Genomic DNA, 7,422 nt, shown 5'->3' with positions numbered 1-7,422 from the left:
TGTTTCTAGTCTGGAGCTATTATGAGTTTGGTGCTATGAATCTTCTTGAACGTGTGTTATGGTGAATATATGTACATGTTTATTTTGGGTATATTTCCTCCTTTTTATTTTATTTTATTTTATTTTTGAGACAGAGTCTCACTCTGTTGCCCAGGCTGGAGTGCAATGGCGTGATCTCTGCTCACTGCAACCTCCACCTACCGGGTTCAAGTGATTCTCCTGCCTTGGCCTCCCAGGTAGCTAGGACTACAGGTGCCCACCACCATGCTCGGCTAATTTTTGTATTTTTAGTAGAAACGGGGTTTCGCCATATTGGCCAGGCTGGTCTCAAACTCCTGACTTTGTGATCCACCCACTTCGGCCTCCCAAAGTGCTGGGATTACAGGCGTGAGCTACCACGCCCGGGTCTTCCCTTATTTTTAATGAGAGCAAACATTTATTGAGTGTTCAATATGGGCAAACCTTAGAAGGTTCTAAGGACTTTACATTTTAGTTCATTTGATACTTGCAATTTATAGCTGCGTGTGGTGGCTCATGCCTGTAATCCTAGCACTTTAGGAGGCTGAAGTGGGTGGATCACCTGAGGTCAGGAGTTCAAGACCAGTCTGGCCAATGTGGCGAGACCCCATCTCCACTAAAAATACAAAAATTAGCTGGGTGTGGTGCAAGGCTCCTGTAATCCCACTACTCGGGAGGCTGAGGCAGGAGAATCACTTGAACCCGGGAGGTGGAGGTTGCAGTGAGCTGAGATCATGCCATTGCACTCCAGCCTGGGCGACAGAGTGAGACTCCATCTCAAAAACAGAAAAACAAACAAACAAAAAAAACCTTGCAATTTTTGAGGCTAGAATTATTTCTCTCTTGATTAAGAAAATCTTAATCTTTCTTGATTAAGAAAATCAAGGTACAGGGAAGTTAAGCAACTGGCTCAAAGTCACACAGCTGAAGAGCAAGGATTTGGATCTAGGCAGAGTCTGACTCCAAACCATGTAGCATTAACTACTTTTTTTTTTTTCTTTTTTTTAGATGGAGTCTCGCTCTGTCGCCCAGGCTGGAGTGCAGTGGCACGATCTTGGCTCACTGTGAGCTCCGCCTCCCGGGTTCACACCATTCTCCTGCCTCAGCCTCCCAAGTATCTGGGACTACAGGCACCTGCCACCACGCCCGGCTAATTTTTTATATTTGTAGTAGAGACGGGGTTTCACCATGTTAGCCAGGATGGTCTCGATCTCCTGACCTCGTGATCCGCCCACCTCGGCCTCCCAAAAGGCTGCGATTACAGGCAAAAGCCACCGCACCAGGCAACTACTAGTTAACTACTATGTTTCAACTTGTATTAACCATGCTTTCTTTTCTTTTTTTTCCCCTTTTTTCTTTCTTTTCTTTTCTTTCTTTTTTCTTTTTTTTTTTTTTGAGACAGAGTCTTGTTCTGTCACTCAGGCTTGAGTGCAGTGGTGTAGTCTTGGTTCACTGTAGCCTCAAACTCCCCCAGCTCAGGTGATCCTACCACCTCAGCTTCCCAAGTAGCTGGGACTGCAGACGTGCACCACCATGCCTGGCTAATTTTTGTATTTTTTTTGTAGAGATGGGGTTTCACCATGTTGCCCAGGCTGGTCTTGAACTCCTGAGCTCAAGTGACCCACCTGCCTCGGCCTCCCAAAGTGCTGGGATTACAGATATGAGCCACCACATCCAGCCCCCCTCCCTTTTTTAAAAGAAGAGAAAGCAAAGAAAAAAGGCTTTTAAACCTCAAAGATCCTTATTCTGTTGCCTTCCTAGAATCCCTAGATAGGAATTCAACTATGAACCTGAATTGACTTTAGGGGAATATCTTTCCAGCCTAGAAAGAGAAGCACCTGGAATTTTAAAATAAGAAGTATAGACTTTTGGGTTTAAGGATTGTGAGAAAGCCAGGCACAGTAGCTCACGCCTGTAATCCCAGCACTTTGGGCAGATCGCCTGAGGTTAAGAGTTTGAGACCAGCCTGGCCAACATGGTGAAACCCCATCTTCACTAAAAATCCAAAAAAAAAAAAAAAAAGGACTGTGAGAAGCTCTGACATGTGATCACTTGGCTCTGTGCTCAAACAGCCCCAAGGATGAAAGTTTCTTTTCTTTTTCTTCACCTCAACCTCCCGATTGCTGGGACTATAGGCATACGCCACCATGCCAGACTAATTTTTTTAATTTTTTTTTTTTTTTGAGATGGAGACTTGCTCTGTTGCCCAGCCTGGAGTGTAGCGGCATGATCTCCATTCACCACAACCTCTGCTTCCTGAGTCCAAGTGATTCTCTTGCCTCAGCCTCCCGAGTAGCTGGGATGACAGGCATGCACCACCATGCCCGGCTAATTTTTTGTATTTTAGTACAGATGGGGTATCACCATGTTGGACAGGCTGGTCTCAAACTCCTAACCTTGTGATCCTCCCGCCTCAGCCTCCCAAAGTGCTGGGATTACAGGTATAAACCACCTCACCTGGCCCCCCCCACCTTTTTTTTTTTTTTTTGAGACAGAGTCTCCCTCTGTTGCCCAGGCTGGAGTGCAGTGGTGGGATCTTGGCTCACTGCAACCTCTACCTCCCGGGTTCAAGCTATTCCCCTGCCTCAACCTCCCAAGTAGCTGGGACTACAGGCATCTGCCATCATGCCCAGCCAATTTTTTTTTTTTTTTTTTTTTGAGATGGAATCTTGCTCTGTCACCCAGGCTGGAGTGCAGTGGCATGATCTCGGCTCACTGCAAGTTCCGCTTCCTGGGTTCACACCATTCTCCTGCCTCAGCCTCCCGAGTAGCTGGGACTACAGGCGCCCACCACCATGCCTGACTATTTTTTCTATTTTTAGTAGACAGGGTTTCACCGTGTTAGCCAGGATGGTCTCAATCTCTTGACCTCGTGATCCACCTGTCTTGGCCTCCCAAAGTGCTGGGATTACAGGCATGAGCCACCACACCCAGACATGCCTGGCCAATTTTTTTATTTTTAGTAGAGACCGAGTTTCACCATGTTGGCCAGGCTGGTCTTGAACTCCTGACCTCAGGTGATCTGCCAGCTGCTCAGCCTCCCAAAGTACTGGGATTATGGCATGAGACACTGTGCCCAGCCATTTTTTTGATTTTTTTTTTTTTTTTGAGACAGAGTCTTACTCTGTTGCCCAGGCTGGAGTGCAGTGGCGTGATCTTGGCTCACTGCAACCTCTGCCTCCCAGGTTCATGTGATTCTCCTGCCTCGGCCTCCCAAGTAGTTGGGACTATAGGTGCACCCCACCAGGCCCGGCTAATTTTTGTAATTTTAGTAGAGGTGGGGTTTCACCATATTCGTCAGGCTGGTCTCAAACTGCTGACCTTAGGTGATCTACCTGCCTTGGCCTCCAAAAATACTGGGATTTACAGGTGTGAGCCACCGTGCCTTGTGTATTTTTTTGATTTTTAGTAGAGATGGGATCTTGCTATGTTGCCCAAACCAATCTCAAACTCCTGGGCTCAAGAGATCCTCCTGCCTCAGCCTCCTAAAGTGCTGGGATTACAGATGTGATACCTGGCCAAAAGTTTCCTTTACTCACCACTGAAAAATTCTTACTTCTCCTGGGTCAAAAACCTCCCTCTGCCTCTTTCCATCCTTTCTTTGCTCCAGGAGCTGTGCTCTGAAGCCACCTGCTCTGGCTGTCCCCTCTTCTGTCTTCTGTACTTCCTATTCCCTTCCCCATCACCATGTATAGACATCTCCCAGTCCCACTTAGGTATTCTTATTACTGGAAAGGGGTCCCAATCCAGACCCCAAGAGAGGGTTCTTGGACCATGTGCAAGAAAGAATTCAGGGTGAGTCCATAGAGTAAAGTGAAAGCAAGTTTATTAAGAAAGTAAAGGAATAAAAGAATGGCTCCTCCTTTGCCAGAACAGTGCCATGGGCTGCTCAGCTGAGTACACTTATAGTTACTTCTTGATTATATGCTAAATGAAGGATGAATTATTGACGTATTTTCTGGGAAAGGGGCAGGGATTTCCGGGAACTGAGGGTTCCTCCTCTCTTTAGACTATATAGGGTAACTTCCGGATGTTGCCATGGCATTTGTAAACTGTCATGGGTCTGGTGAGAGAGCATGCTAATGTATTATGATTTGTATATAATTAGCAGTGAGAATAACCAGAGGTTACTTTCATCACCATCTTGGTTTTGGCGGGTGTTGGCTGGCTTCTTTATGGCATCCTGTTTTATCAGCAAGGTTTTTGTGACCTGTATCTTGTGCCAACCTCCTATCTCCTCCTGTGACTAAGCATACCTAACACCTGGGAATGCAGCCTAGCCCCTATTCAAGATGGAGTTGCTCTGGTTCAAAATATGTCTCTGACATTCTCATCGCTGAAACTACCTTTGTACAAATTATAACTGAAAAAATTATGACAGTGAAAGAGATCTGACCTAACTGACTCTATCTTGTTTCTAATCTCCAAGCTGTCCATGTTCATTCCTAGGCGTAGGCTGAATTAACTTTGGGAGGAACTTAGTTTATAGGTTAACTCTAAGACAAAGACAATAACAGCCCTTTCCCAAAATAAATCCTCTTCCTGCCTGGTGATTAGACTGCCTTTGTAGGACTAATAAATTAGCCACAATATTAGAAATTATGGCTTTGGAGTCCAATAGCTGGAGGCTGCAAGATTCTAAACCTCCCCAAATTGCTCCTGGGGATAACATCTTAGGTTACAGTAAAACCTAAGATCAGTGCTTGAGATAGTCTGCAGATCCTGTACTTGATGGATCAGCTGACACCACCCAGATCAATAAACTAGCTCATCTGGTCTTGTGGCTCCCAGCCAGGAACTGACTTAGTGCAAGAGGACAGCTTCAGCTCCCTATGATTTCATCTCCAACCTGACCAATTAGCATTCGCCACTTCCCGAGCCTCTACCCACCAAATTATCCTTAAAAATTCAGATTGATTGGTTCCAAGATGACCAAATAGGAACAGCTCCAGTCTACAGCTCCCAGTGTGAGCAACGCAGAAGATGGGTGATTTCTGCATTTCCAACTGAGGTACCGGGTTCATCTCACTGGGGCTTGTCGGACAGTGGGTGCAAGAGAGTGGGTGCAGCCCACAGACTGTGAGCCAAAGCAGGGCGAGGTGATGCCTCACCCAGGAAGCGCAAGGGGTTGGGGAATTCCCTTTCCTAGCCAAGGGAAGCCATGATGGACAGCACCTGGAAAATCGGGTCACTCCCACCCTAATACCATGCTTTTCCAATTGTCTTAGCAAACGGCACACCAGGAGATTATATCCCGCACCTGGCTCAGAGGGTCCCACGCCCACGGAGCCTTGCTCACTGCTAGCACAGCAGTCTGAGATCCAACTGCAAGGCGGCAGCGAGGCTCGGGGAGGGGCATCCGCCATTGCTGAGGCTTGAGTAGGTAAACAAAGCCGCTGGGAAGCTCGAACTGGGTGGAGCCCACAGCAGCTCAAGGAGGCCTGCCTGCATCTTTAGACTCCACCTCTGGGGGCAGGGCATAGCTGAACAAAAGGCAGCAGAAACTTCTGCAGACTTAAATGTCCCTGTCTGACAGCTTTGAAGAGAGTAGTGGTTCTCCCAGCACAGAGTTTGAGATCTGAGAATGGACAGACTGCCTCCTCAAGTGGGTCCCTGATCCCTGAGTAGCCTAACTGGGAGGCACCTCCCAGTAGAGGCTGACTGACACCTCATACGGCCAGGTGCCCCTCTAAGACGAAGCTTCCAGAAGAACAATCAGGCAGAAATATTTGCAGTTCTGCAGCCTCCGCTGGTGATACCCAGGCAAACAGGGTCTGGTGTGGACCTCCAGCAAACTCCAACAGACCTGCAGCTGAGGGACCTGACTGTTAGAAAGAAAACTAACAAACAGAAAGGACATCCACACCAAAATCCCATCTGTACGTCACCATCATCAAAAACCAAAGGTAGATAAAACCACAAAGATGGGGAGAAACCAGAGCAGAAAAGCTGAAAATTCTAAACATCAGAATGCCTCTTCTCCTCCAAAGGAACACAGCTCCTCACCAGGAATGGAACAAAACTGGACAGAGAATGACTTTGATGAGTTGAGAGAAGAAGGCTTCAGAAGATCGGTAATAACAAACTTCTCTGAGCTAAAAGAGGATGTTCCAACCCATTGCAAAGAAGCTAAAAACCTTGAAAAAAGATTGGATGAATGACTAACTAGAATAAACAGCATAGAGAAGACCTTAAATGACCTGATGGAGCTGAAAACCATGGCACGAGAACTATGTGACACATGCACAAGCTTTAGTAGCCAATTCGATCAAATGGAAGAAGGGGTATCAGTGATTGAAAATCAAATGAATGAAATGAAGTGAGAAGAGAAGTTTAGAGAAAAAAGAGTAAAAAGAAATGAACAAAGCCACCAAGAAATATGGGACGATGTGAAAAGACCAAATCTATGTCTGATTGGTGTACCTGAAAGTGACAGGGAGAATGGAACCAAGTTGGAAAACACTCCTCAGGATATTATCCAGGAGAACTTCCCCAACCTAGCAAGGCAGGCCAACATTCAAATTTGGAAGTACAGAGAATGCCACAAAGACACTCCTTGAGAAGACCAACTCCAAGACACATAATTGTCAGATTCACCAAAGTTGAAATGAAGGAAACAATGTTAAGGGCAGCCAGAGAGAAAGGTCAGGTTACCCACAAAGGGAAGCCCATCAGACTAACAGCTGATCTCTCAGCAGAAACTCTGCAAGCCAGAAGAGAGTGGGGGCCAATATTCAACATTCTTAAAGAAAAGAATTTTCAATCCAGAATTTCATGCCCAGCCAAACTAAGCTTCATAAGTGAAGGAGAAATAAAATCCTTCACAGACAAGCAAATTTTGAGAGATGTTGTCACCACCAGGCCTGCCTTACAAGAGCTCCTGAAGGAAGCACTAAACATGGAAAGGAACAACCGGTACCAGCCACTGAAAAAACATGCCAAATTGTAAAGAACATCGAGGCTAGGAAGAAACTGCATCAACTAACGAGCAAAATACCCAGCTGACATCATAATGACAGGATCAAATTCACACATAACAATATTAACCTTAAATGTAAATGGGCTAAATGCTCCAATTAAAAGACACAGACTGGCAAATTGGATAAAGAGTCAAGACCCATCAGTGTGCTGTATTCAGGAGACCCATCTCACGTGCAGAGACACACATAGGCTCAAAATAAAGGGATGGAGGAAGATCTACCAAGCAAATGGAAAACAAAAAAAAAGCAGGGGTTGCAGTCCTAGTCTCTGATAAAACAGACTTTAAACCAATGAAGATCAGAAGAGACAAAGAAGGCCATTACTTAATGTAAAGGGATCAATTCAACAAGAAGAGCTAACTACCCTAAATATATATGCACCCAATACAGGAGCACCCAGAGTCATAAAGCAAGTCCTTAGAGA

Source organism: Pongo abelii, chromosome 9 (genome assembly GCF_028885655.2).
Source record: "Pongo abelii isolate AG06213 chromosome 9, NHGRI_mPonAbe1-v2.0_pri, whole genome shotgun sequence".
NCBI lineage: Eukaryota > Metazoa > Chordata > Mammalia > Primates > Hominidae > Pongo > Pongo abelii.
The sequence above is the reverse complement of the archived record's forward strand: the minus strand, read 5'-3'. Positions refer to the sequence as shown.